A 9,526-nucleotide genomic window follows, 5' to 3' on the forward strand; every position below is an offset into this window, starting at 1 on the left:
GGTATGGGGTGGCTGCTGCCACTGCTGCAATGCTGTGGATTGCTGGGAGTGGGACAGCTGTGGCTCCAGCTACCATTCTGCAAGCTGAATTCCTACCTCCAGAGGTTTCACAGGTGGCCCTGGTGTTTTGTGAACTTAGGCCACCCACAGGCTAAGGTGGAGGGGCTCCCTCCCACAGGAATGTGCTGGGACCATGACTCCCCGGTGTCCCTAGAGGTCTGGAAGTGCTTTCATACCACCCACCCTCTCCAGGGATGCTCAGCTGCCAGCTACAGGGAGGGCGGGGGTGGGAGAGCAGCAGTGATCACAGTCCATGTCCATGTGACAGGTAGGAACACTGAGGCCCCAGAGGAGTGCTTTTTCTTGCACCCAATGGCAGAGGGAGGCAGAATTTCCCCTGGGGAAAATAAAATAGCGCCCCCCTCCCTGCCTGCGCCCCCATACACCCCGTCCCCCACGCCCGGGTGGACCTAAGCAGCAGTTTTCTGAGCTCTCAGGAATTCCAGACTGAGTTCACCGGCTGTCAGACTAGCGGAGCCTTGAGAATGAATTCAAAGCTGGCAAATTCATTTTGCCTTCTCTCCCTCGGTGGTGGAAGGAGTGATCTCTCCGGCTCTGAAGGAGTTCAAGCCGAGGTCAGCGAAGCCCTCAGAAGGATGTTCTAAAATGGGGGTGGGGGGTAGAGCTCCGGCCTGCTTCCCCGGTTGGCCCAAGGTCCGCGCTGATCAACGCCCAAGAGGCCCGGGAGACCCGCAAGTCTGTGCTGCACGTCCGCACTCCCTTGCGGGCCTCGTCAATCAGGAGGCGGCTCCGGCCGGGCCTGGACATCTTTGGCCCGCCCCAGGCCCCGGGGGAGACCCCCGCCCTGGCCGCCTCCGGGTGCCCGCCCCCGGCGGGGTCATTGTTCTCTGACGTCACGCCTCCGCCCCGCCCCTCTCCCCACACTCTTCCTCCCCCACCTCCGGCTCCCCGCGCCCGCGACTCTGCAGCCTCCGAAGCCCCGGCAGTGCAAGGCTCCCCCCGCAGCCCGGCCGGGGCTGCGCCCCCTTGCGCTCTCCCCAACTTGCCTTTGTTATTCCAGCTCCCTTCCTTGCCTCGCCTCCGACACGGCGGCAGCCTGCAAAACGTGGAGCGCGGAGTCACCGCCACACCTGGAATCCGAAGCGGGCTCCGCGGGCTCCCGGCCGAAGCCGCCCCCGCCTGCCGGGGAGGGGAACGCGTGCGTGCGCGCGTGTGTGTGTCCAAAGCGGGCAGCGCGGGCGCCAATTATGATTGGGACTGAGGGTGCCGAAAATCAGGGGTGGGGGGCCTTGAGGAAGGGATATGGAAGAGGAAGTGGGAGAGGAAGGCGTGTGTGTGTGTGTACGTGAACGTGAGGATTTAGCGCCCAGGGGAACGTTTCGTGTTTTGTTTTTTGAGTGTATGTAGTGTTGTGTACAGCGATGGGTGTAAGTGTGCAACTGCGTGTCTCTGAGCGTGCCTGCTGTGGCCGTGTAAGCGGGCATCTTAGTGAGGGAAAGTAAGCGACTGTGTGGGGGCGCGTTTGTGGTTTGGGGGGGAGCGTGTTTGCAATGCTGAGGGAGCGAACGTGTGTGCCGTTCGTGTAGGAGTTTCCGTGAGAGTGGCAGTGGACGTGAGCCAAAGTGGGCGCGTACTTGGATGCTCTCGGGGGTGGGTCGGCTAGGGGAACTCCCGCGAGTGGGTGCACCCAACTGCGCCTCGTGAGTCCCTTAGCTCTCCGCTCCCTCTGGCAGTGCCCAGTCCGGGGCAGAGGGCCGGGACCTAGCCTAGCAGCTCCCATGTAACCCGCGCGCACAGCGCCCCGGGCGCTCCGCACCGGGCCTAGGGGAATCCACGCGCCTCTGGACTGTGCTAGGTGCCGCGGATCAACTGTGCGCAACTACCCCCGCTCCCCGACAGCTGTCGGGGGGCCGCCCTCTAGTATCCCCCAAAGTCCTGGTGGTGGTCCTCTTCCCGTCCCACCCACCAGTCCCCGGGCTGTAGGAACAATTACAAAGTCTCCTCCAGGGGAAGTCTTTGGAGATCCAGTTAGCAACTCGCTCACCCCCAATTAGGGTACCTGACAGCTCCCGGGGCCACGAGTGCACTCCAGGCTGGGGCGTGCCAGCGTGGGGCAGGGGCTGTCGGGTGAGCAGAGTGATTTTGGCTTCCTCCCCCAGGTGGTCTCAACCTCGGCTCAGCATTTCTCTCCCTCTCCAAACTTACTGGGGCTGGGGCCTGCAGGGGGGCTGGGGGCTGCAGGGGGCGTCAGGGAGTAGCGGAGGGAGTAGGGTAAGGAAGGAGGTGAGAGGACTGGCGGCGTAGCGGGGAACGAGGAGCCTGGAGGAGAAAAGCTGGGAGAGCTCCGAGACCGAGGAGCGGGGAAGAAAGAGAGGAAGAGAAGGGAAAGGAAAGGCGAAGGAGAGAACGAGGAGAGGCGAAAAGGAAAGGGGAAAGCGAGCGCAAAGCGCGAGCCAAGCCGAGCGGAGCAGGGTCGAGCCGAGCGCCGGCGGCGGCGCGGCACTCCGCTCCGCCCTGACTCCGTACCGGCTTTTGTGGGCGGCCGGCGGCGCGGGGCCCTTTGGAAATAGAATAGCCAATGTAATCTGACACTTCAACTTGCTCGGCTCCGGGCGAGTTGATTCACTTACTCACCCCCTAACGCCGAGTTCCTTTTCACTGTCTGTGGACATTAAAAAAGCGAGCGGCGGCGGCGGGCGCCGGGGAGAGCGGGCGGCCGGGCGGCAGGCGGGCGAGCAGCGATCGGGCGGCTGAGCGAGCGAGCTACGCCGGCGCAGCGCGGTGACCCCAGCCCCAGCCGGCGCGGAGCAGGAGCCGGAGCCGAGCGGATCTCGGCGCCCTCGCTGCGCTCCTCCTGGCCCGAGCCTGCCCTACCCGGCGGTGGCGGCGGCGCGTCCTCCAGCGGCGGCAGCGGCGCTCGCAGCGCCCGGTAAGTTTGGGGCCAAAGCCAGGCGCCCGCTGGCTCTGGGGCTACCTCCCGCTCCCCGGGGACTCTCGGGGTGCAAGCGTGGGGTGTTGGGTGCTGGGGCTTTTCCCTTAAAGGGTCCCCCGGGGCGGGGCGACTGGCCGGCGGCGCGGGCTCCGCTCCGCTCCCCTGGGTGGCCGGGGGCGGAGGCCCAGCAGCCGGCAAGCTCCCGGCTGCGCGGAGCCGGCTTGGGCTGCGCGCGGGGGCTGGGTTTGTCAGGGTGTGCGGGGCGTAAGTGTGGTCGTGCGCGCGCGGACCCGGTGCCCGCCTCCTGCCGGCGCGCCTCCAGCCCTCGCTCCCTGCACCCGGGGGCCGGGCAGGACCGGGTATCGGAGGAGGGAGGGAAGGACCGCCTTGGTCTCCTTCGCCTCCTCTGGGGAGATGCGAAGTTGTGCGCCTGTGTGTGTACGGGAACCGCTGGGGAAAGCGCCGGATTTCAGGGTGGCAAGGGGTAGTGGTGTTAAGTTGTGCGTCTGAATTTCCAGGGAAAACAGACACTTTTGTAAATGGGAGGTGGGGGCGCGGTTAAGTTGTTTGTGTGGGAATTGCCCGGGGAAAGGCGGCGCGCGGTACCAACGAGGAACGCGGCGGGGTGTGTGTAGGGGTTTCTCCTAGGGCTTCGCAAGCCAAAGGGGCGCTCAGACCAGTGCCTGGACGGGGCTGCCCCGGCCAGGAGGGGAGCCCAGGGGGAAGATGTGCGTGTGTGTGTGTGCGCGCGCGTTGCAAATACGAAAGTAATTTCCCCGTGTTCTTTCTTCCTCTCCGTCTCCGGCGGCGGTGGCCCCGGGGGAGTGGGAGGCCAGCCGGGGCGGAGGTTGGGGGCCCGGGGCTGGAGCCGGGGTCGTGGGGGAGGCGGGCTCTGGAAGCTTGCTTCACATTCCTGGCGTCTGGGCTGGGGAAAAAACAGTGGGGAGCGCGGCCTCGGCGTCTAGGGCGCGGGCAGCGGGCGTGCGTCGCCGCCTCGCCGGGGACATCTGTCCAGGAAGCCGGCCGGGCGGGGAGAGGGCGCGGTGCTGAGGGCAGGCTCCCCGCCCTGGAGCGGTGGGGGCACGGGCGAGGGGCGGCCGCCTTCCCGACCATTGTGCGCCAGCAGATTTTCACGGGAGACTGCCCCGGAGCCGCCGGAGAAGGCCGGGAGCCGGCCTCAGCCCCTGGTTTAAAAGACACTCCAGGAATGTAAACAACTCGGGCGGGAGGGCGGGCGGACGGGAGCGCGCCAGGGCAGCCGTCCTGGGGCCCCCCGTCCCTCCCCGGGGGACAGCCCGTCGGCACTGCCGCCCTGCCCTACCCCTCTACCTGCAGCAAACTTTTTCCTCCTCTGCCTTCCCTTCCCACCTCGTCCCTCCAGCAGGTCACAGAGTGAGGGTCGCTCCCGGGTGGGCCAAGAGTGCTTGGCACTCTTGCCTGACCGGGGAGGCCTGGCGGCTGGGTCTCTGCTTCGGTGCCCGGAGCCCCGGCTGCGCCTGTCGGGGAGCCGTCAGCTTCCTGGGCAGGCAGTGCCCGAGTAACTGGGGCTCTGAGCCTGCCCGCCTGCCTCCCTCCCTCCCTCCCTCCCGCTGCTCCTTCCCCCGCGCGCTCTCCCCCTTCTTCTCTCCCCTGACTGCTTTTCCAATGCCCTGACATGAGGGAGGAAGATTTAACTTGGCAGCCCAAACAAATGTTCTCTCAGAGGTCCTCCAAGAAGCTGGCGGCTGGGCTGGCGGGGTGAGGGCATGGCTCGGCCAGCCTTTCCCTCCTCTGTGCTCTGCCACGGACATTTGGAGCCCTCTGGGTGGACAGCCCAGGGCATGGGAGAGTAGGGCCCAGCCCCAAAGATTTAAAAGGACAGTGGGCGGCCGCCTGTGGAAGCCCCTGGCTCCGTGCCGGGTGCAGAGCCGCTCCGAGCTGCCTCGTGGTGCCAAGGGTTTTCTGAAGGATTTTCTTGAGCAACAGTTTGTCTCCCTGCTGCAACCTGGGAATGGGGCCTGGTAGACCAGAGGGTTAACCAGTGCCGACTCCTCCTCCCTGGTGGGTGTGAGGACAGGCTGGTTACAGAGGGCAGGGCAGAAGGCCAGAGGCTGTTCCCAGAGGTGCCTGGGTTTGCTTATTACTGTTTTTGAAGGTACAGATAAAGAGGCAGGCGCTGGGACTGGAGAGCCAGCCGGGCAGCTTGGCGCTGGTGAATTCCAGTCTGCCTTCGCTGGCGCTTGTACGGTCCAGGGAGTGTGAATCTGCTGTTGAGCTATCGGGGAAGTTGAGATGAGAGAACAGGCTCTTAGCCTTCTCAGCCCCTGCTGCTTTGTGAGGGGGTCCAGAGTAGGGGAAATTCCTGGCCCCTCACTTGCTGGCTCCTGGCCCCGGTGCAGGGGCCGGGTGGGTTTGTGAATACCCCGAGCCTTGGGCTGACCTTTCCCTCTTCAAGTCGAGGATGTTGAAACACCAGCATCAAACAAAAGACACATTGAAAGCCCTATCTGCTACAGAGCACGTGTGACTTGGAGGCCCAGGGAATGCATTTGGAGGGAGATGGTGTTTTCTTCTGAGCTTTATGATTTCGGTTGGGTTTTGTTTTCTCCCAAAGGACAGAAGCGTCTCCTTGTCCCAAATCATGAGGTTATGAAACGCTGTTTTCACATGTAAATCTCAAAAGTTTAGACTTCTGAGAGTTGGTGGCAGTGACTGGGGGTGGGGGTGGGTGGGAGGAGGAGAAGGGAGCAGTAGGAGTGGACTCAAGAGGTGGATTTGGCATTTTGGGTAGGGCTCACTGAGAAGAGTTGGGAATAAGAAATTGCCAGACTTATGAATAAATAGCTTTGTCTATGCAGAAAAGGGTTGCTGGCTTCTTTGTGGGGACAAAATGTCCCTTTTCCCTCCTGAGGAAAGTGGGGAGGAGGGTTCTTGTTCCTCTCACAGCCAGGGGCAAAATGAAGAAAGGTCCAGAGACTGTGGGGTTTGGCGACAGAACCACAGTTTCTCCCTGGCGCGCGCACACACACGCACTTCGCCTAGCTACAATAACACAACACTGTCTCCATCCCTGGCCTCCAACATAGGACAGGTGTCCATGCTTGACTCATTCCAAAAAATTGCAGGGGCAAGGAAGGACCCAACTGAGAAGACCTGCAAACTTCACTTTTTTTCCTGTTTCTTCCTGATGGGGGGAGGGGTGAAGGGATTTAGGAAGGAAGGCACTCTGAAGCCTGCTGCATCCTGAGAGTTTCCTCAGGAGAGTACCTGCCTATAAAGCCACTGACCCTGAGGATCCAACGAGTGTCCATGACCGTGGCCTCAGGGTGAGGCATTGTTGTAAGAAATTCGGGCACCAACCAGTTAATTTCCAGAAGCTTCTGTGGGCATTTGGTCATGGGACCAGGAAGCAGGGCCTGCAGGGTCGTGGCTGGGTCCCCTATATTTTCATTCATAACTTTGCTCCCCAGGGCCCTGGCCCAGCCCCTGTCTCTGCTGCCTGGTCTTTATGAGTCTCCTTAGGTTTTGTGTGGACAACAAAGGCCAGGCTGCCACAATTACCCAGGACACCACTGCAGCCTTGCCTGGCGACGGCTCTGACCTCTTAGCAGGACATAGTGCCCTCTGCCCATGTCCTATGGGAGAGTGCTCTTTGTCCCTAAGAGTCCCCCAGGATAGGGAAGCAGCAATTCGCCTGGCTGTAAGCTCCGGGGGATTCTGAGGTTGGGCCCTACCCTTAGAGAGGATGAGGGGAGGAGACTGAGAAAAGCAGTCCTAGGCCTAGGCTCTGGGGAGAGGCCAGACCCCATCATGATTCAGAGGGTCTCCCTATTACCCGAGGAGATGAGTGAGAGGACCAAGGTGTCAGGAGGCTGTTACTTGCTATCTATGTTGGGCCAGTAACTCTCCTGTGCTGGACCTCAGTCTCCTGATCTGTAAAATGGGTCTGAGGGCAGAACTCCTCTGATCTCACGTGGTTGCTGGGAGAATGAGGCAGATATGGGCATGAGTTCCCTAGGCATGTGCCCCTTGAAGGCCTGGGAGGCTCTGTGTACAGAATGGGTAGAACACGAAAGGGGTTAGATTGCAGGTGCTGGAAGCATTTTCCTGAAGCTGCTCTCATCCAGACCTACTTCCCTGGCAGCTGATTGTCCAGCCTTGGCTTGCATGCCCCCCCAGGACAGGGTACTCATTACCTCCTGGAAGCCTCTGCCTTCAGTGGGGCAGTTGTGCGTGTTAACATGTTCTGCTGCATACCTTCTGCAAATCCATGCCTCCTGACCCCTCTCTGGGCTTGAGATGCTGGGGGCCCTCCAGACCATAGACTCCTTCTTTCCTGAATGATCGTGGGTTCAAGACTAGTGCCTAGGCAGGCCCCTAGGTAGGGGGACATGTTCAAATGGCTGCTTCTAGCCCTTATTGGGAGTGACCTGTTGTAGGGGGCAGGGACGGGGGAAGGGTCTGCCTGGGGGGCTCCCTGTCATCTGCCTTTGTGTGCCAGGTTTGCCTCTGGACACTTGCCTTGGAGCAGGGTATGAGAAGGAAGGGGGTGCGTGATGCGGGGTGGGATTGGGTCAGAGGCCCAGCATGGATGCCACAGGTGTCGACTGTGAGTGTCTACCCTGTGGATAAAGACTGTCCTGGGAGAGACCAGAACTGTGGAAGACAGTTCCTGTTCCTCAGGAGCCCACAGTCCAGTGCCAGCAGGAAGATCAGTCCAAATAAATAATTAACCACTACCAGCTGGCTGCGTGCCACGGGGCGCGTGATGACAGTAATAACCACAGCCCCTCTCCTTTGTATGGTACTTGGTGGATTTAGAAGCTTTTTCCATCTTTGTGTAACCCCAATAACAACTGTGTAAGCTAGTTACTATTTGGAATTATCCCCATTTAACAGAGCAGAAAATCAAGGTTCAGAGTGGTCAAACAACTGGTGGCAAAGTTAGGACTGAACCTCAGGCCTTACCGATACCAACCCCTGCGCTGCCTCCTTTCCAGTCCACTGAGTGAGTGCTCTAGCCAGGCTGGGACGTGGTGCAGAGTCAGGATGGGCTCCAAAACTGGGGGCTGAGGGAATGAGGTGAAGGAGGAGCGCTTCTCAGGAAGGGTCACAGATGGGCCTCACCTGTCTTCCCCCGCCCATATGGCAGCACATGGTCCATGCCCCCAGCAGCTGTATCCCTTTCTTTTGGCATAGTGTCTTACAGCCAGAGCTTGCTTTGAGACACAAATCTTGCCTTGACTGCCCTGGGCGCATAGGTCCATACATGGGGCGTCATGCCCTTGTCTGGGTCTGGAGCAGGAGGCAGAGGTATTTCCATCCCCGCAGGTCCCCATGAAGCCCAGTGCTCTTCTTTGTGTTCCTGTGGTTTCTGTAGTCCCTCTTCAGGCTGAGTCAGTCCCAGGCTATGTGGGACACCCACTCCGTGTGAGACCTTGGGTTCCTTCTGCCCGTTGTAGCCTCCACCCTTCGGCCTGGTTTTCTGTAGCTCAGCTGAGTGCCACCCTAGGATAAGGCTGTAGTTGGTGGGGTTCAGGCCAGGGAGCAGCCGGGCAGGCTGAGCTGGCACCTCCCCAGGAAGCCTGGCCCAGCCTGGCACACCTGTGCAGGTAATGCCTGTGGCTTGGGAGGGCCCCAGGCCCTGCCTGTCAGGCCCAGCTGCCGGAGTTACTGGAGGATTGTGCTGGGGGAGGCTGGGGTGTCTGAGCTAATTAGATTTCTTAGATTTCAATGCTCCCCTAATCCTGTTAGCCCGGCTGTAATTGTAGCCACTTGAAGGTTTCGGCTGTGGCAGGCTGTTGAGGACAGACGGTGTGGGGACTCTGCTCTGCCCCAGGCCCAGCCCCACCCCTAGACAGCCAGCTGGGGGCCTGGGGACTGCCTTCCTAGGTCTTGAGGATAGGGGCCTGAGTGATGGTGGGTGTGGTGTTTTTCTATAGAATGTTAGCATCCTGGACTGTCAGAGTGGACATAGCCCTTTGAGATTACCCAGCTCAAACCCTTCACTGTACAGATAGGGAAACTGAGGCCCACAGAGGGACAGAGACTGGCTCAGGACCTCGATGGCTGGTAGCAGTGGCGCATCAGAGACTAGTGGTCTGACTTTGGGATGTTTGTCCCTAGGCACTTCAGGGAAAGTCTGGAATTTCCAGGGGCTAGTGAACCCTCCAGAGACTTCTGCCCATAGAGATAGGTGTTGGGGAACTTCATTTGTCCCCAAGCCTGCTCCCTAGTTGGCAGTTACCTGTCTTATACTCCCCCAGCCCTGTGTGTGTGCACACCTGCACATGCATGCACACCTGCACACACATGCACACACTGGCCCTGCTGGCCAGTGCTTCTGCCAGGGCTCAGGCTCTCTGGCCCAGGGCCCTGAGACCTGAGAACTCTCTCCCTCCTCCCCAACCAGTCTTACCCAGATACTTGCCCTCTTGGAGCCTCCGATTCAATGCAGATCAGGAAATGGCCAAGCTGTTCTGATGGGGCAGTGTGTTAAAATACATACACTGTACTTTCCCCAGCTCTTTCTTCGAAAGTTCTGTTTTGGTGTCTGGCTTAAATGGAGATCTGTCCTCTCTCCCTGCAACCCAT

At 60.6% G+C, this 9,526-nt stretch overlaps 1 protein-coding gene across 4 annotated transcripts in view; it reads left to right on the forward strand.

Annotated features, from left to right (window-relative positions):
- The first annotated feature begins 2,316 nt into the window (after positions 1-2,316).
- The window catches only part of ZMIZ1 (zinc finger MIZ-type containing 1), a 245,263-nt gene continuing 238,053 nt past the window's right edge, over positions 2,317-9,526 (forward strand). For 2 of the 4 annotated variants that reach the window (XM_023204836.3, XM_023204837.3), the window contains exon 1: positions 2,320-2,950. The gene's annotated coding sequence lies outside the window, so the exon portion shown is untranslated. Of the gene's footprint in view, positions 2,951-9,526 lie in introns of all 4 variants that reach the window. The other 2 variants (XM_023204839.3, XM_023204838.3) reach the window with 2 other exon arrangements.

This window comes from Piliocolobus tephrosceles, chromosome 9, assembly GCF_002776525.5.
Source record: "Piliocolobus tephrosceles isolate RC106 chromosome 9, ASM277652v3, whole genome shotgun sequence".
Lineage (NCBI taxonomy): Eukaryota > Metazoa > Chordata > Mammalia > Primates > Cercopithecidae > Piliocolobus > Piliocolobus tephrosceles.